The sequence below is a fragment of the Entelurus aequoreus genome, linkage group LG21 (assembly GCF_033978785.1).
Source record: "Entelurus aequoreus isolate RoL-2023_Sb linkage group LG21, RoL_Eaeq_v1.1, whole genome shotgun sequence".
NCBI classification, from domain to species: Eukaryota; Metazoa; Chordata; class Actinopteri; order Syngnathiformes; family Syngnathidae; genus Entelurus; species Entelurus aequoreus.
In genome coordinates this window covers 27,681,085-27,707,755 of record NC_084751.1, presented here as the reverse complement: position 1 = coordinate 27,707,755, position 26,671 = coordinate 27,681,085, and the positions used below count along the sequence as shown (strand labels likewise).

The 26,671-nt window shown below is 36.5% G+C and overlaps 1 protein-coding gene and 1 long non-coding RNA gene across 3 annotated transcripts in view; one reads left to right on the top strand and one right to left on the bottom strand.

The window, feature by feature from the left end:
- LOC133638951 (zinc finger and BTB domain-containing protein 7C) overlaps positions 1-24,909 on the bottom strand; it is a 57,671-nt gene extending 32,762 nt beyond the window's left edge. Inside the window, exon 1 of the mRNA XM_062031999.1 lies at positions 24,586-24,909. The gene's annotated coding sequence lies outside the window, so the exon portion shown is untranslated. The remainder of the gene's footprint in view (positions 1-24,585) is intronic.
- The window catches only part of LOC133638952 (uncharacterized), a 94,710-nt gene that overhangs the window by 23,161 nt on the left and 44,878 nt on the right, over positions 1-26,671 (top strand). For both annotated transcript variants that reach the window (XR_009823708.1, XR_009823707.1), the window contains exons 3-4: positions 8,921-9,082; positions 17,904-18,067. This is a non-coding gene — a long non-coding RNA (uncharacterized LOC133638952). The remainder of the gene's footprint in view (positions 1-8,920; positions 9,083-17,903; positions 18,068-26,671) is intronic.

Below are 26,671 nucleotides of genomic sequence, written 5' to 3'. Positions count from 1 at the left end.
TATCCGCCAGGTACTATTAATTATAATCTCTGTATTACATGATACGACGAAATAAACTCAAAAATAATCCACAAAATCAGAGCTAGCAGGAGGCTTGATAACACATGCATTTGTTTGTACATTATCGTATTTTTCGGAGTACAAGTCGCTCCGGAGTATAAGTCGCACCGGACGAAAATGCATAATAAAGAAAGAAAAAAACATATATAAGTCGCACTGGAGTATATGTCACATTTTTTGGGGAAATTTATTTGATAAAACCCAACACCAAGAATAGACATTTGAAAGGCAATTTAAAATACATAAAGAATAGTGAACAACAGGCTGAATAAGTGTATGTTGTATCAGTAGTCCCCAAAAATTAAAGAAATAAAAAAATAAAAAAATAAATAAAAAATAAAAAAATAAAAAATGGTTTTAGTTTAAAAAAAAAAATTAAATCAACATAAAAAACACAATATATAGATTATATATCAATATAGATCAATACAGTCTGCAGGGATACAGTCCGTAAGCACACATGATTGTATTTCTTTATGAAAAAAAATAAAAATAAAAGCTCCTCCCCTCCCCCGGTCCGTGGGACAAATTTTCAAGCGTTGACCGGTCCGCAGCTACAAAAAGGTTGGGTACCACTGTGTTATATGACACATAAATAGCCAACTGAGAACGTGCCTGGTATGTTAACGTAACATATTACGGCAAGAGTCATTCAAATAACTATAACATATAGAACATGCTATACGTTTATCAAACAATCTGTCACTCCTAATCGCTAAATCCCATGAAATCTTATACGTCTAGTCTCTTACGTGAATGAGCTAAATAATATTATTTGATATTTTACGGTAATGTGTTAATAATTTCACACATAAGTCGCTCCTGAGTATAAGTCGCACCCCCGGCCAAACTATGAAAAAAACTGCAACATATAGTCCGAAAAATACGGTAATCAGGGCAATAGCTCCTTCTGCCAGTTAATAACCATAACAGAAATAATAGAAATTAACAAAAAATTCAAAATATTCCACACGTTTGCTTCTACATACAAGGGTACACACATGCTAGGTCAGTGTTTTCCAACCTTTTTTGAGCCAAGGCACATTTTTTTCATTAAAAAAATACGGAGGCACACCACCAGCAGAAAAGGTTAAAAAAATGAAACTCCACCAGGTTGCCGTGCCTTATTTTGAGTTTGTTGTTGTTTCCTGTGTGTAGTGCTTTAGTTCCTGTCTTGCGCTGTTATTTTGGTGACCCTTCCTTTTTTGTTGCAGCTTCACACCTTCCTTTGAGTGCTATTGCCTGCACCTGCTTTGTTTTCGCAATCAAGACTATTTAAGTTGTGCGTACGCTATCCTTCTTTGTGGGGACATTGTTGATTGTCATGTCATGTACGGATGTGCTTTGTGGACGCCGTCTTTGCTCCACACGCTGTAAGTTTTTGCTGTCGTCCAGCATTCTGTTTTTGTTGACTTTGTAGCCAGTTCAGTTTTACTTTTGTTTTGCATAGCCATCCCTATGCTTCAGTGCCTTTTCCTAGCGGGACTTGCCTTTTGTTCATTTTTGGTTTAAGCGTTACATACCTTTTTGTCTCCCGCGGTGCTCTGCATATCAGGATCACGACAAACCATCCTCGACGCGTTCCGACTTCTACAAAGCAATGAACTACCTGCTGCTACCTACTGATATGGAGTATTATAAGATTACCCTGCCAAGCTCTACCCAGCACAGGCACTAGACCAGACCTGGGCAAATTAAGGCCCGGGGGCCACATGCGGCCCCTTCAGCTTTTCAATCTGGCCCGCCGGACATTCCTAAATCATTTTTTTAGATCTTTCAGATGAAAACTGTAGCTGCCATTATGATGTGCAGTGATGTTTTCAAATGATCGTAAGTCTTGAACTATACAAATTATTTCAATGGTTGGAATCTGCGCTTTTGCATGATATACTAGTTACTATGGTAATCTAATTAGTTACTATGGTAATCTAAGTCACAACAGCTCAGACGAGGCACCAAGCAGTGTGGGTGGGGAGCGTTTCCACAGAGTGTTTCCAGAGCGGCCAGCCTGAAATGCGGGTGTCAGGGACAAACGCGAAAGGAGATTTTTACAACAATGTTCTAAAGCTTAGTGATGTATCAGATGTATCAGATTGTAAGTGTTTTTTTTAAATTAACCTTCACGTTCATATTTCGCTGTGTTTGTTGCATTTGTGTTGCGTTTCGCTTGATTGTAAAATATGTCGATCGAGAGAGGGTGTGACGTTCATATGTTGTCAATATTCAGTGTTTTCTCGTTCATAGTTAATGTTGTAAATCCCACATTCTTTATTTACATGTACATTCTGGGTGTCTTATTCAGTAAAAAAAAATCATAATTCCATTCTGTCTTTTAAGGCGGTCTGTCATAATGTTTTTAGCATTTAACCAGACATTATTGTGAGTTTTTGTATTGATGTTCCTAAAAATCAGATATACCGGCCCCCAGACACATATTTTTCTCTAAATTTGGCCCCTGAGTCAAAATAATTGCCCAGGTCTGCACTAGACAACGGCACATTATGATTATTGATTTGCAAAAAATACTTTTTGGACCAATTAGTTGAAGTTGCATAATTTCCCACAGCACACCAGACAACAGCCTACTCAGTGGCCTAGTGGTTAGAGTGTCCGCCCTGAGATCGGTAGGTTGTGAGTTCAAACCCCGGCCGAGTCATACCAAAGACTATAAAAATGGGACCCATTACCTCCCTGCTTGGCACTCAGCATCAAGGGTTGGAATTGGGGGTTAAATCACCAAAAATGATTCCCGGGCGCGGCTACGCTGCTGCCCACTGCTCCCCTCACCTCCCAGGGGGTAATCAAGGGGATGGGTCAAATGCAGAGGACAAATTTCACCACACCTAGTGTGTGTGTGACAATCATTGGTACTTTAACTTAACTTAATATCTCACGGCACAGTGGTTGAAGATGACTGTGCTCTGTAATATAATGATGTAATATTTTCGCTCCTCCCGCCAGTTATCAGATGTTAATGACAAGTGTCACATTATATGATAGAAATAAACAGGAGGAGTCCAAATAATTCACAATATGAGAGCCAACAAGAGCCTTGATAATACATGAGCAAACAGGTTGCTTAATCAATGCAATCGCTACCCCCATCAGTTATTAATCAAAATCACCACCTTGCAAAATAGAAATGAACAAAAAGAGTCCAAATAATCCACGCACTTTCTTGCACATACACAGGTACACTAATGCATTTAATACTTTAATGTTATCCTCCCGCCAGTTATAAGCTCTTAATGATAACTGCCACATTAGAATAATCCACAAAATCAGAGCCAACAAGAGGCTCAATCCCGCATTAGCACATTTGTGCAACGAACAGCTTGCTTAATCAATACGATCGTGCCACCTACCAGTTATTAATCATAACCGGCCCCTTGCATTATAGAAATAAACAGAAAGAGTCACAATAGTCCACACGCTTGCTTCCTCATATGTAGATGCATGCAAGGTCATTTAATTATGTAATGTTGTCGCTCCTGCTGCCAGTTATCAGCTGTTAATGATTATTGCCATATTGCACGGCAGAAATAATAAACCGTCAGACTCAAAATAAACTAATAAAGTCAAAGCACAAGTTACATAGACTTAGACTTTCTTGTATTGTCATTCAAATTTGAACTTTACAGTACAGATAAGAACGACATTTTGTTGCATTAGCTCGTTGTAGTGCAGGATGCTTGCGGGCACATGAAAAATAAATATATATATACAGTGTATATATATATATATATATATATATATGTATATATATATATATATATATATATATATATATATATATATATATATATATATATATATATATATATATATATATATATATATATATATATATATATATATATACATATATATATATATACATACATACATACACACAGTAGGAAGGGTATTCATATGGCCCCATTTGTCACAGCTTACCTGACACATGCAATGTGACAAATTGGGGGGCACGCTATTTACTTTAGCTGCCAGATTGCAGTAGAGTGTTGAGTATCTTAATATGGGTTTTGTGGCAATTCCAACTTTGACCATAATGTCAGTTGATACGCTGAGTGGCCTTTCGTATAATTTTTAGCACACTGCATGGCAAAAGGATTACCTCTTACCCTTCTTATCACATTAGATCCAACCAGGAATGGGGCCATATGAATTATTTCCCTAATATATCTATCTATCTATCTATCTTTATATCTATCTACCTTATCTCTCTCTCTCCCTCTCTCTCTCTCTCTCTCTCTCTCTCTCTATATATATATATATATATATATATATATATATATATATATATATATATATATATATATATATATATATATATATATATATATATATATATATATATATATGTATGTATGTATATATATATCTGTGTATGTGTATATACATGTATTTATATACATAAATATATGTATTTATATTGGTATATAAAAATGTATATATATATATATATAGATGTATATGTGTGTGTGTGTGTGTGTGTGTGTGTGTGTGTGTGTGTGTGTGTGTGTGTGTGTGTGTGTGTGTGTGTGTGGTGTTGAATAAGAGCTAACGAGGACAGCCTTGGTGGGGCAGCCTTCGTCTGCCCTCAGGTAGCTTGTGTGTGTGCGTGTGTTTGCTTGTGTGTGTGTGTGTGTGTGTGTGTGTGTGTCTGTGTGTCAGCAAGAGAGCCCTGAGGCACCATGGCACCTCCTAATTAAAAGCAGTCAGGCTGCAGGGCAGGCCAGACAGATGCCTGTCAACACACACACGCACACACACACACACACACACCAAAGAGCGACAACAAGACCGCACTGCAACAAGGTGTGAGGTGCAAGTCAACTATTTTTGTGCGCGTCCACACAGCGACCACACAGGTAAGTCATGTTTGTGCATCACAGCCATAATCAGCAAACAGACCAGAAGAAAGGAGAGCCAAGAGCCTGCATGGCTTCATTATTTTGTGCTTGAAGGGGGAACTGAGGTTAAAGCACTGTTGACCACACACAACAGCTACAGTATGTCTTCTCTGTTCATCATCCTCTACTTGTTAGAAGATCACCAACTACTAAAGCACACATGTTAATGATAACGTACACTGTCTGTTGGAAATGACTAGTAATTCATGTAGTTGAATGCTGTTTTTGTTGCTAGTGAGTAAGTTTATGCATGATTATAGTCAATCTCAATACAAAAATGCCTATCAAGTTATTTACTTTTGAAAACATTGCAATTTTTTTTAATAAGTTCCTTAATTTCTCAGAAAATCTTGACAAATGAATATTTTTTTTAACCACCTATTGCAAATTTAAAAAAGGACACACATGAGAAATTACTAAGTATTTGATAGAGAAACGGTGTTCTTTTATTGTTATTTATTATCATATTTTTATCATTATTCATCATTTTTGTAGGGGTTCTCGTAGAGCGGGGTTTCAAACTCCTTTCCATTGAGGGCCGCATCGCAGTTATGACTGCCTTCAGAGAGCTGCTTATAACAGTGAATAATATATTAATATATTTGTAGCAACACTTCATGATATTATTACACAAATACATTTTTTTACATTGAAACTGATGGATAACTTCCTTTGAAATCATAAGTCAAGGTGACAAGCGGATATTTAAATATTTATTTGAACAAAAACTATTTTGTAATACAGAATATAAAACTATTTGTTGCATAACCAGATAATATTCAAGTTTAAAAGATATGCAATTAAATGCAGTACATATATTTTTTCTGTCTTAATAGAAAGAACGAATACCGTATTTTTCGGAGTATAAGTCGCTCCGGAGTATAAGTCGCACCGGCCGAAAATGCATAATAAAGAAGGAAAAAAACTTATATAAGTCACACTGGAGTATAAGTCGCATATTTTGGGGGATATTTATTTGATAAAACCCAACACCAAGAATAGACATTTGAAAGGCAATTTAAAATAAATAAAGAATAGTGAACAACAGGCTGAATAAGTGTACGTTATATGACGCATAAATAACCAACTGAGAACGTGCCTGGTATGTTAACGTAACATATTATGGTAAGAGTCATTCAAATAACTATAACATATAGAACATGCTATACATTTACCAAACAATTTGTCACTCCTAATCGCTTAATCCCATGAAATCTTATACGTCTAGTCTCTTACGTGAATGAGCTAAATAATATTATTTGATCTTTTACGGTAATGTGTTAATAATTTCACACATAAGTCGCTCCTGAGTATAAGTCGCACCCCCGGCCAAACTATGAAAAAAACTGCGACTTATAGTTAAAAAAATACGGTACATTTAGTTGGAGAGAAGAAGTATTTTTTTGATGCCCATTATTTCCAGGCTTTTGCCGGCCATATAAAAAAATGTGGTGGGCCCGATCTGGCCCCCGGGCTCTGAGTTTGTCTTAGAATATTCGACATTTCGATTCAAAGGAGTCTGATTTGACTATCAACCTCGCAGTCCAATCGAAGCCCTGTCCTCTCTCCGTAGAAGACAGGCCAGTTGAGTACCCGGGACCCCCCGTGTACAGCAGGTGTGTTGGGAGAATGTCTGTCGGGACAGTAGCCCACTGTCAGACAGAGCTCCAGTATTTCTTTGTTTATCTCAGCCTTTTCCTTTTAGGCGGAAAACGTTGTGAACAAGGTATGTTTATATGAGGGAATCCCCATTAGCTGTGCTCTTAAAACAAACAATCCCCCCCAAAATCATATCAGAATCAGATTTGACTTTGAAAATACTTAGTTGAAAAGAGCCCTGAATTTTTTTTGCAATACAGTAATGTTTTTGTGTGGGACAAGTCGTTTGATAATGCAACAGTATAAAAATGTTCCTTTATTTTTCAGTGGATAACAAATTATTCTTGAGGGTGCTAGTTTTGTAAACTAATTGTAGTACTGCCTTTCCTAAAAACGTTTTCAGCCACTCTTTACCAATCACATTTATAATTTGATAAAGTATTTACAGTGTATTTTGTTACATTTAAAAAGTGTTGTCAAATGATATTTTTTTAAAATCAGATTAATCTCACTTTTAAACTAAGATTAATCATGATTAATAATGGGTTATTAACCGCTTGCATAATACAGATTAATTTAAAAAAGACCCCATAATTTGGACACAAATGCAACTTTATTGTTGGAATGTCATTCAGGAACATTTTTAAAATGGGTTTACTTTAATGCAAGTCACTTATTTGCACAAAACTGTTTTTATCAAAGGTACGTTTCAGGTAACCATTCGCGGTTAAGGTAAAGTACCCTGTATGGTCAAAATAAATTGTGTGGTTAATTTGTGCATATACCTGATTATTGCAACCATTTTTCAAAGATTAATCAGATGAGTTAACTTGAAAGCCCTGATGTATATATCTAAAAATAGTAAATGCTCTCTTAACAACTATCAAAACACTAATGTCCACTGCAGAGGATGCTGGTACTGAGGAGGATATTATCATGAATGTTCTTATTGGCTGGGAGAAGTCACATGGTACTATTGCCTTCTTTTGAGATTTGGTGTCTACTAGTGTTGTCTCGATACCAATATTTTGGTACCGGTAACAAAATGTATTTCGGTACTTTTCAATACTTTTCTAAATAAAGGGTACCACAAAAAATGGCATTATTGGCTTTATTTTAACTAAAAATCTTAGGGTACATTAAACATATGTTTCTTATTGCAATCCAAGAACAATTTTGTCCTTAAATAAAATAGTGAACATACTAGAAAATGTGTCTTTTATTAGTAAGTAAGCAAAAAAAAAGGCTCCTAATATTTCTGCTGATGTATGCAGTAACATATTGTGTCATTTCTCATTAAATTATTTTGTCAAAATTATAAAGGACAAGCGGTAGAAAATGAATTATTAATATACTTGTTCATTTACTGTTAATATCTGCTTACTTTCTCTTTTAACATGTTTTATCTACACTTCTGTTAAAATGTAATAATCACTTATTCTTCTGTTGTTTGATACTTTACATTAGTTTTGGATGATACCACAAATTTGGGTATCAATCCGCTACCAAGTAGTTACAGGATCATACATCGGTCATATTCAAAGTCCTCATGTGTCCAGGGACGTATTTCCTGAGTTCATAAACATAATATAAATTTTTAAAAAACGAAAAAGGTTTTATGATACTAAAAAATATCGATGTAATCATAGTAGTATCGACTAGATACGCTCCTGTACTTGGTATCATTACAGTGGATGTCAGGTGTAGATCCACCAATGGCGTTTGTTTACATTGTAACGCCGGTGAGCTACAGTGTGTAGTGAAGCATGTTTAGCTATTCCTCGTCCTGCAGGGATGATACTTGTAAGAAACTTACTTTATTTGTCACCATGGAGACAAGGATTAGTGATTTAGAAGTAGCTAAAACACTGCCGACTGCGGCTGGACTTTAGCCGCTAGCCAGCTAGCTAGCAATGTCTTAAAGCACCTCTTCCTGAGGGCGTTTCAGTGTTATAACTTCCACGTTATCGTTAGTTTTTAGACCAAAATGCATCCATTCTCCATTTTCTGTCTACATACTGTGCCTGCTTGTAAGTACTCCGTGATTGTGCACTGCCGAACATGCTCCTCTGCTCATGAAACCAACAATGACACAATGTGACGACGAAGGGGGGGTAGAGGGTGGGGGACCGGTACTTTTTAGAGGCGGTACTATACCAATATCGGTATACCGTACAACCCTAGTGTCTACTAGGACTACAATTTAGGCTATGAAGTATGGTTTGTTGTGTTATAAAAGACAAATGGTGTTATTTTTCTGGTCTTACAGCTCCTGCCACCCAATGTAGATAAAAAGTGAGTGACTAAAACAAATTGTCTGTTACCTGTCCACTGTTTCATTTCAGGTGTTTTGAGAAGCTAATGGGCTAACAGCCGCTCGCCCGGTCCAGGTGGGCGGATCAAGGCGTGCTGCCTCTCTCGCAACGATTAGATCGCATGAGCAGGCCAAGCGAGCCGATCCCACACACTTGTGTCTCTGTAACCGCCATGCAGCCTCTCACACGCAGGTGGGTGGACCCACTTGTTCAAGCCAGAGCCTTTCTTTTTAGACATTATGAAATCACACTTTCATTTACGGCTAACCTTTTTTTACTTCTTTAACCTTCACATCCAAACTGTTTTTAAAAGTTCCAGTATTGACCATCAAAACTACATAAACATTGCAACACAACTTTTTGTATGCGTTAAACAAAATATAATGCTAATTGCAAATTAATATTTACTTTTAATTCATGGCTATTGCAACAATTCAACATTGGTTTTGTTCTGTATCATTGCTTTATTATGTATATGTCCATGTCAGATTCTGGAGAAAAACCTGATTTTTACATTTTGGGTCTTGGAAATAAAGCAACTTTTCCTCTAGAGTTGGCTACAGTGACCTCTGCTGCCACAGTTGATAATTACAGGCTGATCATGCGCAAAAAGCGTGAACATAGTAATATAAATAAATTTCCTGATTGAATTGTGTCATAGATAATTTAGTCAAAATTGACATAAACACTAGAGTGAAGAATATGGTCAATATGGTGTTTCTTAGTCATGGCCAGGGCCCCTTTGTTGGGCCGCAAGAAATATCTCTTTATTGCCAAAAGTATTTGGCCACCTGCCTTGACTCACATATGAACTTGAAGTGCCATCCCATTCCTAACATATAGGGTTCAATATGATGTGGGTCCACCTTTTGCAGCTATTACAGCTTCAACTCTTCTGGTTCAGGTCAGGACTCTGTGCAGGCCAGTCAAGTTCATCCACACCAGACTCTGTCATCCATGTCTTTATGGACCTTGCTTTGTGCACTGGTGCACAGTCACCTTGTTTTCACAAGGTTGGGAGCATGGAATTGTCCAACATGTTTTGGTATCCTGGAGCATTCAAAGTTCCTTTCACTGGAACTAAGGGGCCAAGCCCAACTTCTGAAAAACAACCCCACACCATAATACCTCCTCCACCAAATTTCGCACTCGGCACAATGCAGTCCGAAATGTACCGTTCTCCTGGCAACCTCCAAACCCAGACTCGTCCATCAGATTGCCAGATGGAAAAGTGTGATTCATCACTCCAGAGAACGCGTTTCTACTGCTCTAGAGTCCAGTGGCGACGTGCTTTACACCACTGCATCCGATGATGTATGGCTTAGATACAGCTGCTCGGCCATGGAAACCCATTCCATGAAGCTCTCTGCGTACTGTACGTGGGCTAATTGGAAGGTCACATGACGTTTGGAGCTCTGTAGCAACTGACTGTGCAGAAAGTCTTTGCACTACGCACTTCAGCATCCGCTGACCCCTCTCTGTCAGTTTACATGGCCTACCACTTTGTGGCTGAGTTGCTGTTGTTCCCAAACTCTTCCATTTTCTTATAATAAAGCCGACAGTTGACTTTGGAATACTTAAGAGCGAGGACATTTCACGACTGGATGTGTTGCACAGGTGGCATCCTATGACAGTTCCACGCTGGAAATCACTGAGCTCCTGAGAGCGGCCCATTCTTTCACAAATGTTTGTAGAAACAGTCCTCCATGCCTAAGTGCTTGATTTTATACACCTGTGGCCGGGCCAAGTGATTAGGACACCTGATTCTAATCATTTGGATGGGTGGCCAAATTATTTTGGCTATATAGTGTATCTGTTTATCAGCTGTTGTCCGTACAGGCCGCAGCAGTACTCAGTTGTAATACACTTTTCCACCACTGATTAGTAATGACAATATCCAACGAAAAACTAAAATCATAAAGAGACGTTTCTTAAGCGCAAAAATTAGGATTAAAGGCCTACTGAAATGCGATTTTCTTATTTGAACGGGGATAGCAGGTCCATTCTATGTGTCATACTTGATCATTTCGCGATATTGCCATATTTTTGCTGAAAGGATTTAGTAGAGAACATTGACGATAAAGTTTGCAACTTTTGGTCGCTGATAAAAAAAAGCCTTGCCTGTACCGGAAGTAGCGTGACGTCACAGGATGTGGAGCTCCTCACATCTGCACATTGTTTACAATCATGGCCACCAGCAGCGAGAGCGATTCGGACCGAGAAAGCAGTAATTTGAGCGAGGATGAAAGATTCGTGGATGAGGAAAGTGAGCATGAAAGACTAGAGGGCAGTGGAAGCGATTCAGATAGGGAAGATGCTGTGAGAGGCGGGTGGGACCTGATATTCAGCTGGGAATGACTAAATTAGTAAATAAACACAAGACATATATATACTCTATTAGCCACAACACAACCAGGCTTATATTTAATATGCCACAAATTAATCCCGCATAACAAACACCTCCCCCCTCCCGTCCATATAACTCGCCAATACAAATCAAACACCCGCACAACACCCTCAATCCCACAGCCCAAAGTACCGTTCACCTCCGCAAAGTTCATACAGCACATATATTTCCCCAAAGTTACCTACGTGACATGCACATAGCGGCACGCACGTACGGGCAAGCGATCAAATGTTTGGAAGCCGCAGCTGCGTACTCACGGTACCACGTCTGCGTATCCAACTCAAAGTCCTCCTGGTAAGAGTCTCTGTTGTCCCAGTTCTCCACAGGCCAATGGTAAAGCTTGACTGTCATCCTTCGAGAATGTAAACAATGAAACACCGGCTACGTGTTTGTGTTGCTGCAGCCGGCCGCTAATACACCGCTTCCCACCTACAGCTTTCTTCTTTGCTATCTCCATTGTTCATTAAACAAATTGCAAAAGATTCACCAACACAGATGTCCAGAATACTGTGGAATTTTGCGATGAAAACAGACGACTTAATAGCTGGCCACAATGGTGTCCCAAAATGTCGGCTACAATCCGTGACGTCACGCGCAAACGTCATCATACCGAGACGTTTTCAGCAGGATATTTCGCGCGAAATTTAAAATTGCACTTTACTAATCTAACCCGGCCGTATTGGCATGTGTTGTAATGTTAAGATTTCATCATTGATATATAAACTATCAGACTGCGTGGTCGGTAGTAGTGGGTTTCAGTAGGCCTTTAAAGGGGTGAAGTTGTATTTTCATTTGCACTTTAATTTTATTGACAGTTTATTTAAGAAACATTTATTATCAAATTACTTAGAATGTATTCATTTTCGCACTGCCTAATTGTGTGTAAATGTATTTTTCATCAGTTATTGAGTCCTTTCTTTTGCAGTAGATCTGATTAGTATTTATTTTTGTAATCAGCCTGACCTAAGCCTTGATAATAATCTCTGTGATTAACATATGGTTTGAAAATCATTTGAAAAGGTGGTAAACTGTAAGCAGTTTAGATATGATTGAATACGATTAAAATCAAGATTAAGATTACTAATTCAGTGTTAATATTTAAGTGGACTCAGGGCCCCTCTGTAGTGGAAAAGCTGGGCCCTTAGGTCAGAAAGGTTAAAGGCCTACTGAAACCCACTACTACCGACCACGCAGTCTGATAGTTTATATATCAATGATGAAATCTTAACATTATAACACATGCCAATACGGCCGGGTTAACTTATAAAGTGACATTTTAAATTTGCCGCTAAACTTCCGGTTCGAAACGCCTCTGAGGATGACGTATGCGTGTGACGTAGCCCGGCGAACACGGGTATGCCTTCCACATTGAAGCCGATACGAAAAAGCTCTGTTTTCATTTCATAATTCCACAGTATTCTGGACATCTGTGTTCGTGAATCTGTTTCAATCATGTTCATTGCATTATGGAGAAGGAAGCCAAGCAAGCAAAGAAGAAAGTTGTCGGTGCGAAATGGACATATTTTTCGAACGTAGTCAGCCACAACAGTACACAGCCGGCGCTTCTTTGTTTACATTCCCGAAAGATGCAGTCAAGATGGAAGAACTCGGATAACAGAGACTCTAACCAGGAGGACTTTTGATTTGGATACACAGACGCCTGTAGGGAACTGGGACAACACAGACTCTTACCAGGATTACTTTGATTTGGATGACAAAGACGCAGACGTGCTACTGTGAGTATGCAGCTTTGGCTTTTTTTTGCGTATGTACGTAACTTTTTTAAAATATATAAGCTTTATGAACCTTGGGTTAGGTGAACGGTCTTTTGGGCTGAGTGATTGTGTGTGTTGATCATGTGTTTGAATTGTATTGGCGTGTTCTATGGAGCTAGGAGCTAGCAGAGGAGCTAGGAGCTAGCATAACACGTACCGTACGTGCGCGTCACGTACGTAACTTTTTAAAAATATATAAGCTTTATGAACCTTGGGTTAGGTGAACGGTCTTTTGGGCTGAGTGATTGTGTGTGTTGATCAGGTGTTTGAATTGTATTGGCGTGTTCTATGGAGCTAGGAGCTAGCAGAGGAGCTAGGAGCTAGCATAACAAACACGCAGGTGTTATTATGCAGGATTAATTTGTGGCATATTAAATATAAGCCTGGTTGTGTTGTGGCTAATAGAGTATATATATGTCTTGTGTTTATTTACTGTTGTAGTCATTCCCAGCTGAATATCAGGTACCGTGAGTATGCAGCCTTGGCTGCTAAACATTCGATAACTTGACCGTATGTGCGCGTCACGTACGTAACTTTTTAAAAATATATAAGCTTTATGAACCTTGGGTTAGGTAAACGGTCTTTTGGGCTGAGTGATTGTGTGTGTTGATCAGGTGTTTGAATTGTATTGGCGTGTTCTATGGAGCTAGGAGCTAGCAGAGGAGCTAGGAGCTAGCATAACAAACACGCAGGTGTTTTTATGCAGGATTAATTTGTGGCATATTAAATATAAGCCTGGTTGTGTTGTGGCTAATAGAGTATATATATGTCTTGTGTTTATTTACTGTTGTAGTCATTCCCAGCTGAATATCAGGTCACCCCCGGCTCTCACAGCATCTTCCCTATCTGAATAGCTTCAACTCCCCACTAGTCCTTCACTTGCACTTTACTCATCCACAAATCTTTCATCCTCGCTCAAATTAATGGGGAAATTGTCGCTTTCTCGGTCCGAATCTCTCTCACTTCATGCGGCCATCATTGTAAACAATAGGGAACTTTGCGTATATGTTCAACTGACTACGTCACGCTACTTCCGGTAGGTGCAAGCCTTTTTTTTATCAGATACCAAAAGTTGCAATCTTTATCGTCGTTGTTCTATACTAAATCCTTTCAGCAAAAATATGGCAATATCGCAAAATGATCAAGTATGACACATAGAATAGATCTGCTATCCCCGTTTAAATAAAAAAAATTCATTTCAGTAGGCCTTTAAGAACCCCTGTTCTAGTTCATGCCCAAAATGCGTGGTGTGATTCCACACCAAACTCACCCTATGTGCCTTCAAGGAGTAGAAAAAGGGCCTTCCCACATAACTAGGTGTGTACAATTGTCTAAAGGGTCTTGCTAAGATAAGATTCAGGGACCAGGGCCGACCTCCTGGAGTGTGAGGGCTCGCCTCCCAGCCAGGCAACTTTGTTGTTTTTTTTGTGAGGAATGCGAGTGTACGCAAATTCAAGGAGTTTTTTTTTTTCTTTGGCTAAGCCCGAGCCTCCCACCCACAGCAGCCTCTTCAAGCCTCCTCCCATATCTTCTATTCATTGGTGAGGGGGGAGGCTTACTCACCCAGCCCAGCTCCACACAAAAAAACCTGGACTGCAGTTCTGTACGGAGGAGGGCCCGAACACACAAACACAAACTCTGTTGCTGTAGGCATGCACAGACACACTGCGGCTACACTAAGTCCATACTACACAATAGCCATGGCATTTGAAGACAAATGTGTCCACATGAACATGCGTTGGTGGGCTGTCAAGTACATGCTAGAGAAACAGGTGGCAACTAGTCCTATGACGCCAATCAGAAGTAGAGATGCATGATGTGTAAATATATACATATATATATATATATATACAGGGTGATTCAAAAAGCCAAAATTATCACTTGATATTTCAAAAATGAAAAACAAAAGAAAACCCAGCTTGAACAAATATGTTATACATAACTTTGAGTATTTAATTCATGCTTTACCAGGACTCAATATATAACATCATGACGATATGAGAATTCCTGCCGAACGCGCCCCAGGATTTGTTGAGTAGTCGCCATTTTGAGGGTAAATAAAAATGTGGTCTTCCTACAATTAAACGGTGCCGAAAGGATTACATGACCCACAACGGTGAAATTGTAACACAATAAAACTTGGATAACTCCTGTATCAAATGACCGTTGATTCGGTCTATTACAATGCTTTAGAACTGCACACCTTCCCATTTCAATGTGTTTTCTTTATTTTCATGACTATTTACATTGTAGATTGTCACTGAAGGCATCAAAACCACCTGTGAAGTGAAAACCCTTTCAGATGACTACCTCTTGAAGCTCATCGAGAGAATGCCAAGAGTGTGCAAAGCAGTAATCAGAGCAAAGGGTGGCTATTTTGAAGAAACTAGAATTTAAAACATATTTTCAGTTATCTCACCTTTTTTTGTTAAGTACATAACTCCACATGTGTGAGAAGCTTTGTCAAAACTTTTGGTGGACATATATATATATATATATATATATATATATATATATATATATATATATATATATATATATATATATATATATATATATATATTTACTGTATATATGTATGTATATGTATGTATATATATATATATATATATATATATATATTATATATATATATATATATATATATATATATATATATACTGTATATATGTATGTATATGTATGTATATATATATATATATATATATATATATATATATATATATATATGTATATATATTTGTATTATATGTGAATGCTTGTATGTAAATATATAAATGTTTACGTATATGTTTATATACATGTTATCAATACATATATATATTATATATATATATATATATATATATATATATATATATAAACAAATAAAGTCCCGTCTCTTTTTGATTGACAAAAATAAAATACATAAAATTATATTTTCTCTTTCTGTAATAAAGTAATAGTGCAATAAGGGCCTATAAGAAAAGCAACATTCAGTTGTAGAACATGAAGAAATTAGGGCTCAAATGATGAATTTTTTCCACTAAGAAGTCACAAAAGTTAACTTACAGTTACCATGTTCGAAATAAACTGAAACTGAACTGAACCTGTTCCTCCGGATGAACAATGCAGTTAAAAATAAATAAGTACTCATTTTTTTGTCACGTTATTTCACGTTTTGATGCCTTCAGTGACAATCTACAATGTAAATAGTCATGAAAATAAAGAAAACGCATTGAATGAGAAGCTTTGTCAAAAGTTTTGGTGGACATATATATATATATATATATATATATATATATATATATATATATATATATATATATATATATATATATATATATATATATATATATATATATATATATATATATATATATATATATATTTACTGTATATATATATGTATGTATATATGTATATATATGTATGTATATATATATATATATATATATATATATATATATATATATATATATATATTTATATATATATATATGTATATATATTTGTATTATATATGTGTATGCTTGTATGTAAATATATAAATGTTTACGTATATGTTTATATACATGTTATCAATACATATGTGTATATATATATATATATATATATATATATATATATATATATATATATATATATATATATATATATATATATATATATATTTATATATATATATATGTATATATGTTTGTATTATATATGTGTATGCTTGTATGTAAATATATAAATGTTTACGTATATGTTTATATACATGTTATCAATACATATGTGTATATATATATATATATATATATATATATATATATATATATATATATATATATATATATATATATATATATAAACAAATAAAGTCCAGTCTCTTTTTGATTGACAAAAATAAAATACATAAAATGATATTTTCTCTTTCTGTAATAAAGTAATAGTGCAATAAGGGCCTGCAACTTAGAAAAGCAACATTTAGTTGTAGAACATGAAGAAATTAGGGCTAAAATAATGATTTTTTTCCACTAAGAAGTCACAAAAGTTAACTTACAGTTACCATGTTCGAAATAAACTGAAACTGAACTGAACCTGTTCCTCTGGATGAACAATGCAGTTAAAAATAAATAAGTACTCATTTTGTCGTCACGTTATTTCATCTTTAGGTATTTTCTTTCAAACTGTTGCTTCCTCTCAAGCACTTTCTCATCAGTCTTGTGGCGTTACATTTGTTGCAGTCGCCGCTATTAACACTAGGTCTTAGCAGCACAAGCAGCTTCGTATTGCTTCCATAAATCTTCACGTTAGTGACTTTTTCAGATTTTTTTTTATCGTGTTAGCTCGTCTTTAACCCTCCAAGTTTAATTTCTGCAAGACACGTTTTGCAAAGCACAAGCGAAATGTCTTCTTCAAACATGCCAAAGAAAGCCCACACCAGTGACTGCCGCACGATATCATGACATCACAAATATGCGACCATACCGTAGTGGGGGGGGAAGGGTTGAGGAGCCAGGCGGCAGCACAAGCCACAACAGAGAGACCAAGGACAAACACAGAGAGCCTTTATTATTATTGGCTAATTTTATCGGTTGACTTTTCATTATTGGAATTATCGATGTGACGTCATAATTGCTATTATTGGTCGATAATTATCAGTTACTGATAATATTCTGCATCCCTAAGAAAACATAAATTATATACCTTAAGCATATGTGACTCCCATGTCCCGCTGACTCCAAAAATGACACTAAAATACTGTGTTTACATTATTTGCACAATTGAACCACTGCCCTGTATTAATTATAAAATGTGTCTAATATGTATACCTGCACTTTTTTGTGGTTTTGTTTTGTGACAGCAAAGAAGAGGAATGCGATGACGACCCTAGAACTGGTAATGGAACTTGCTGTGACCCAGCCAAAGCGTCACGACAAAAGTGTCATGGCTGCTAAGTACAATACGGCTAAGTCAACAGTAAGAAGAAGAATCATTCACTGTGTGTTCATCACACATCATCAAATGGTCAGTACACTTTTTATTACATTTATTGTTTTTAGTCTATTTTTTTTTTTGATGATTTACAATAATCCCTCGTTGATCGCTGTTTTTTTTTTTTTTGTCCTGTCCAGCTTCTCAGGCAAATCATATAGTTGATGTAGATGCCCATATCGGCTGTTCAGATTTACTTTACAAAAGAAAAGTGTAAGATACTTCTCTTGTTGCCTTATTTGTATTTGACTTTATTAACCCTCTAAAGGCCTTAGTGGCCACATGCGTGGACAGCACCTTTTAGCTCTTATTTCCAAAATTGTGTACACTACTGCCATTATGTGGACACTTATACTGCCATATGGTGGTGTCAGAAGAGTATAACGTACAATGGAATTTGGAAAAAAAAGTGTAAAATTAAGAATTAGCATGTCATTAAACATGAAGTATACGTTTGTTACTTATGGACTAAGTACATCATATAAAAAGATTATTCTTAGTTTTTATTTTAATTAGGGTCCAATAAGCCCAAATAGCAAAGATAAATAAAAAAAGCATGTAAACAGACAGCTTGGGCCTTAAGAGGTTAGATGCATTTATATTATCATTTGGTGCAGCCGGGCCAGAGCAGGAGGGGATAGAAAGAGATCGCTGTTCATTTGTTCCCAACATCCATCCATCCATTTTTCTACCGCTTGTCCCTTTCGGGGTCGCGGGGGGTGCTGGAGCCTATCTCAGCTGCATTCGGGCGGTAGGCGGGGTACACCCTGGACAAGTCGCCACCTCATCGCAGGGCCAACACAGATAGACAGACAACATTCACACTCACATTCACACACTAGAGCCAATTTAGTGTTGCCAATCAACCTATCCCCAGGTGCAGTCACGGGGAGAACATGCAAGCTCCACACAGAAAGATCCCGAGCCCAGGATCGAACCCAGGACCTTCGTATTGTTAGGACTGCGGTAAATACATTCCCGCAAAGTAGGAACGATTAATTATGAATTAAATATATTTTAATAGCTCGAGCTTATAAAACCTGTTTACGACATTCTAACAGAGACGTGCAGTCAGGGGAGGCAGGTGAGGCGGGGCCTCACGTGCCATCATGGAAAGAAAAAAAAATTGAAAAGAAAAAAAATTAATTAAATTGTTATATGTATCCAGTGGTTATACTATAAAGTTATTTTCCATATAACTTCACCAGTTTTAGATTATTTTTATTCAAAATCGCTGAATTTTCACATTTGCCGTTCAAATACTGAGAAGAGACTTGCGGTGAGTCACCTGCCAGTTGAGCCTCGCCATGGATTGCGCAATGACTCGGCTAACTGCTGGCCTGCTGTGCAGTGAGACCGTATTGCTATATGAATTATATTATACATTTCTATAGTTTAGTTAGCTGAGGTATATAATGTACAGTGTATTTTGTCAACAACTGTATGTGTGTAATGTATTTCTTGTGCTGAGCAATCATAAAACAGCTGCGAAGATGCACTGGGTGAGGCTCGCAGTAATCCCGCCTCGTGGTGATAGAGGACGCTAGTGATCCCAGAGATCATTCTTGCGACTACTCGGCTGCAGAAGAAGTGACAACAAGCAGCAACAGTTAGCAGCGATCGTTTATTTTTTCCTCTCGCCTGAACTTTTACCATGGAGGATTACATATCTAAAATAAAACAGTTTACTAAACTGGACTTTCAATCGAAGCAGGAGGTAATAATTAAAGGAAGATCTCCATCGAGACAGAGAGACTTTTAAAACTGAAGAAAGATAAGCAGACTTCTATAAACAAGTTATCGATGCATTTTTTCAAAAGTAGCGGCGCATGGACTTCATTTATAAGTAAAGGTAAGACCATAATAACGTTTTTATTTATTAAATGTGCTTTTTTGTGTGCTACAGTTTGTATGTGTAAAGTTAAAGTTAAGTTAAAGTACCAATAATTGTCACACACACACTAGGTGTGGTGAAATTTGTCCTCTGCATTTGACCCATCCCCTTGCTCACCCCCTGGGAGGTGAGGGGAGCAGTGGGCAGCAGCGGCACCGCGCCCGGGAATCATTTTTGGTGATTTAACGCCCAATTCCAACCCTTGATGCTGAGTGCCAAGCAGGGAAGAATGCTGGTATGAGCTTTTAAACATAACCCGTTAACTGCTGCCATTCAAATGGTGAATAAGATACTCTTTAGGGTTCATATGTTTGTAAATCTGACTGTGATGAAATCAGTGCCTCACCAGCCATGAACCTCACCGCACATCACTGCCTTCTAAATATATTTGACAACATTACGAAAGCCCTCTGGACATGAAATAACATCCTTTAATCATCTTTTGATCCATTATAGTAATGTTGCCTGAGGCTGAGCCAATCAGTGGCCACAATACTAAACAGCGTGCGTTGATTGGTTTGGTCTCATCCAATGGCCATTATTACTCTAGCCCTGATATTTATAGTTCATTTAGCCATTTTTATGCATGAACATGCTTAAATTACGGCAAAAAGGTTATCATATATTCTTAAAAAACAAACAAAATATCTGCAACGTTTAAAGCGTGAAGAAAAAAATAGCTCGGTTATCCAAAACACAAATGGAGTCACAAGAGGTTAAATAGTGGTTAACTTATTTGTACACTTGAGTTACCACTGTTAGAATGTGAAGGTTTATGATAGCCACAGCTTGACTCTCTCACACACTATTCAAGCTCGCTATCATTCCTGTGTTGCTGTTTACGGATACACAAATGATTGTGTGCACACGTGTTCTGGTGTATCTCATAGCACATGCTTGCCAACCCAGTCTGGATTGTGCAAACATGAATGAAGACATGCCTCAGGTGATGTCGTAAGGCAGCTTTAATTCACATCATCCTGCTGAGGTTGATCAGAAAAGGAGAGTTCCGGGAGTCTCTGCATACGTGTGTGTGTGTCAGTGTACAGTAGGTGTGGTGTGGTTGTGTCTACTTGACAGTGTACGCATTGAACTATCCTCCAGTGTGACACACCTCCACCACGCTTCCTCTCACATGTCTCATTAGATGACTTTCGGTTTGAAAGCATGTTTCGTGTTACAGATACGCCCACAGACAATCAGAAATAATGTGATATCTGAAAACATTTTCGAGTAAAAAAATGGATTTCAGTGCAGAAATTAGCAGCATCCAGCAAAGGCGCTGTTTAAAAAAAACAATCAGTTATGTTAATTATGTTTTAGTGTAAAGTGTTAAAACTAGAAATGTCCGATAATGGCTTTTTTGCCGATATCTGATATTCCGATATTGTCCAACTCTTAATTACCGATTCTGATATCAACCGATACCGATATATACAGTTGTGGAATTAACACATTATTATGCCCAATTTTGTTGTGATGCCCCGTTGGATGCATTAAACAATGTAACAAGCTTTTCCAAAATAAATCAACTCAAGTTATGGAAGAAAATGCCCACATGGCACTGCCATATTTACTATTGAAGTCACAAAGTGCATTATTTTTTTTAACACGCCTCAAAACAGCAGCTTGGAATTTGGGACATGCTCTCCCTGAGAGAGCATGAGGAGGTTGAGGTGGGCGGGGTTGGGGGGGCAGGGTTGAGGTGGGGGGGATCAAGGGGTAGCGGGGGGTGTATATTGTAGAGTCCCAGAAGAGTTAGTGCTGCAAGGGGTTCTGGGTATTTGTTCTGTTGTGTTTATGTTGTGTTACGGTGCGGATGTTCTCCCGAAATGAAATGTGTTTGTCATTCTTGTTTGGTGTGGGTTCACAGTGTGGCGCATATTTGTAACAGTGTAAAAGTTGTTCATACAGTCATCCTCAGTGTGACCTGTATGGCTGTTGACCAAGTATGCCTTGCATTCACTTGTGTGTGTGAAAAGCCGTAGATATTATGTGATTGGGCCGGCACGCAAAGGCAGTGCCTTTAAGGTTTATTGGCGCTCTGTACTTCTCCCTACGTCCGTGTACACAGCGGCGTTTTAAAAAGTCGTAAATGTTACTTTATGAAACTGATACCGATAATTTTGAAACCGATACCAATAATTTCCGATATTACATTTTAAAGCATTTATCGGCCGATAATATCGGCAGTTCGATATTATCGATATTATCGGACATCCCTAGTTAAAACCATTCTCCAAAACAACCCCTAAAATTTAAACAAACACAATCGTGTATACAGTGGTACCTCAATTTTGAGATAAGAGCGGTCTCTCGGCTAATTGTTGTCAAGTGGGGGGGGGGGGTCGCAGCTCGCTGCGGGGTTGTTCTTCCAACGCAAAAGACGGCTTCGGACGACAGCGTGAAGGTAGGCTTGGATTTATTTAACAAAATCACTCACTACCACAAACACAAAAATACAACAAAAAGGCAAGCGTGCCTAAAACACAAAAGAAGCTGCTAGTTAGCAGAAGCTATGACATGGACTATAACTTACTTGGTCAGCAATGACAATTGTAATGCTTTAAGTTGCAAGCAAAAATGTGAGTTACAAGCATCCCCGCCATTAGTTGGTGCAGGAAATGCCACAGTGAACCCCGTAAGATCCGACCAAAACATCTGCTTTTACTTGTTATCATTAGCTTATAGCTACAGATGGACATGGCTTTGTTTTTCCATGTATGGGAAGGAATAAAGTAAGTGTGTAGGACGTTGCAGAGAAGAACAAGTGGATGATAGTCAATGAATTAAAGTAAGAAATCATCAAAAACATGACCGAGCGTGTCGCCACCTTGTAAATGCTGTACATTATTATTACAGTACTTCATAAAAGGACTGTAGTTGTTTAAAGTACATTGTATTGAATTGTGTTATACAACATTTCTTGTTCACAAAGGCATGGTACATTTTTCAGGGTGGCGGCAATCAACAAATAAATTGATTTCAAATGATTTCAAAGGGAGACGTTGTTATGAGATACAGGTGTTAAGAGCTCCGTCACAGAACCAATTCAGCTCGGGTTGAGGTGCTATATATATATATATATATATATATATATATATATATATATATATATATATATATATATATATATATATATATATATATATATATATATATATATATATATATACATATATATATATATATACATATATATATATATATATATATATATATATATATATATATATATATATATGTACATATATATATATATATATATATATATATACAGTATATATACAGTATATACAGGTATATATATATTTTTTTTTTATATATATATTTGTATATATATATATATATATATATATGTATATGTATGTGTATATATATATATATATATATATATATATATATATATATATATATATATATATATATATATATATATATATATATATATATATATATATATATATATATATATATATATATATATATATACAGTACAGGCCAAAAGTTTGGACACACCTTCACTACTAAGAATGAACACATGTGGAGTTATGTACTTAACAAAAAAAGGTGAAATAACCGAAAACATGTTTTATATTGTAGTTTCTTCAAAATAGCCATCCTTTGCTCTGATTACTGCTTTGCACACTCTTGGCATTCTCTCGATGAGCTTCAAGAGGTAACCTGAAATGGTTTCCACTTCACAGGTGTCATAGTTTTGATGCCTTCAGTGATAATCTACAATGTAAATAGTCATGAAAATAAAGAAAACACATTGAATAAGAAGGTGTGTCCAAACTTTTGGCCAGTACAGTATATACTATATATATATATATATATATATATATATATATATATATATATATATATATATATATATATATATATATATATATATATATATATATATATATATATACATATATATATATATATATATATATATATATATATATATAGTTTATATGTATATATATGTATATATTCATATAAATACATATATATATATATATATATATACATATATATATATATATATATATATATATATATGTATATATGTATTTATATGTATATATATATATATATATATATATATATATATATATATATATGTATATATATATATATATATATATGTATATATATATATATATATATATATATATATATATATATATATATATATATATATATATATATATATATATATATATATATATATATATATATATATATATATATATATATATATATATATATATATTATATATATATATATACATACATGTGATCTGTAAGAAGTTCTTACAACACAAAACATGTCAATGTGGTATTTGGAAGAGCGACAGTTGGACATTGATCACATGATGTATAAAAATTGAAGGAAAAAAAAAACAACATTTCTTGGAATAGAACAAAGGGGGAGGTTTAAGATGACTTCCCGTAGCAGACATGTTTAATATGTAATCCCTGCTTGCATAAGATATTACTGTCACACTCAGGCAGCCTTTGGGTGACACATAGTGCAATGAAAGCAGCTCCTCAGTGTTAAGTCAATGAGAGATGAAAACAAGTGATTGACAAGCACAGTGCTCACACCTTCATACGAGGCAACACACTAAAAAATAAGCATAAAAATGTTCAAATCACTGACCTTTCCCTGAGAAGAGACGTCTTTGACTTCAGTTCCTCTGTGGCCTTCTCAGTCTTGATCAGGAAGTACATCAAGACTCTCAGCATTGACACGCTCGCCTTAAGAGGAGGAGTGAATAAGGTAGCGCTACAAGAAAAAAGAAAAAAGAAAGTTATCTTAGAAACACTACAAAACAAAGACAAAAGTGCTACACCCACTGCCAGCACCCCTCCCTTTCTTCTTCTAAACCAAAACTATTTGGCAGTGTTCCACTTCAAGTCCACCTGTGCTCGGGGAGGGGAGTGACACACACACACACACACACACACACACACACACACACACACACACACACACACACACACACACACACACACACACACACACACACACACACACACACACACACACACACACACACACACACACACACACACACACACTGACACACATGTGCACACACACACAGGCCAAGCCTTAAAACCTGCCCCAGAGCCTGATAGACATACAGTAGCTAGTAAATAAATAAACAGAGGTCAGAAGTAACACACCAACGTTTAAAACAAGGTGCAATGTTCCTTTAAAAGTGGGTGGAGCCTATAGGGCATCTCCTCCATAGGAAACAATGCAAATAGAATGAAACTGTTTCAGGGTCAAACTGTGGCCTTTATACAACTTTGCTTGCTGCACAGGGAGAAAACAGCTTGATTTGATGATTATATTACATGTTTTTACTTAAAAAAGATAAAATCTTATTTTCGTGAGATCAGATCTTTTTTTTTTCTCCACAAAATGACTCGATGGGGACGGTACTTTGAATTTCAAAACCAATTTTCCCCCTCCTATACAAAATGATGGGAATAAAATTAATCTGTTCCAGAGTCAAACCCCTGCTACTGTAACACATTTGCTCACGGCACAGGCAGAAAACAGAGGTTAATTTTATTCCCATATTATACATTTTTAATAAAAAAATATAACATCTTACAGGGTTTCACCTTAAAGCCCTACTTAAGAACTTTCAGTTAGGGTAGATTTTGGCAGTGCAAAGCGGTAGTGTTTTGCCAGAAGGATGACCACATTTTCCCATGATGATTGACACAGATTACAAATATTACGTCTCTAAAGGCTATGCTGATGTTAAATAGCAGACACTATAAATAAATGATCTTGGATTGTGCTACAAACTTGACGCTACTACAAACAATGTATCAGGGCGGATGCAGGTCCGAAGCAAAGAAAGAGTTTTTTTTGAAGGAAATAGTGTGGTGGCTATTTATTGCTACCATGCAATAACATTAGCATTATTATTTTGACTATAACATTGAATGTCACTTGCTAGGTTAATAATCCCTCCTCATTTTTTGAGCTCACGCCAACAAGTGAATCTGACTGTCTTTTTAGCCGTTTTTGCCTCCTTAGGCAAAACTTTTCGTTTCTTTGGTTGTTTTGAAGCTTCGGCCATGATCGCAGTAATTGCACCAAAGCGTTCTTCTTCTTTTAGTCTTCTGTCTTTTTAACAAAGGGAGAATTACTTTTAGATTGATTGATTGAGACTTTTATTAGTAGATTGCACAGTACAGTACATATTCCGTACAATTGACCACTAAATGGTAACACCCGAATAAGTTTTTCAACTTGTTTAAGTCGGGGTCCACGTTAATCAATTCATGGTAAGTCTGAGCATTAGTTTTTTTCAAAGTTGCTAAGTGCCAGTGAAAGCGATACAGACCCCCTCAGGCCATGACAGAGGTGTAATTCAATTAGTTGTAAGTTTGTGTATTATGCCAAAAGTTATGCAAATTGTAATGAAGGTTGAAAAGTTACTTAGTGCTGCTGCAATGTACCTGAATGTACCTTGAAAATAAGGTTGTTTTTTTTTTTAAATGAAAACAAATTAAAGTAGTACAATGTATTGTAGCCTCCAGAAGACGTCACAATTTTTTAAAAACTTTTATTGCCAATCTTATGCTTGCAACCGTCACAAATCCAACGGGTTTTACCTCCCGTGCAAACACTTTCTTCTCCACGCTTTCTTAGAGACACACAACACTTCCTCATCCTCCGCCAATCCTCTTCCTGGCCCGGATGAGAAAAAGATGCTAGA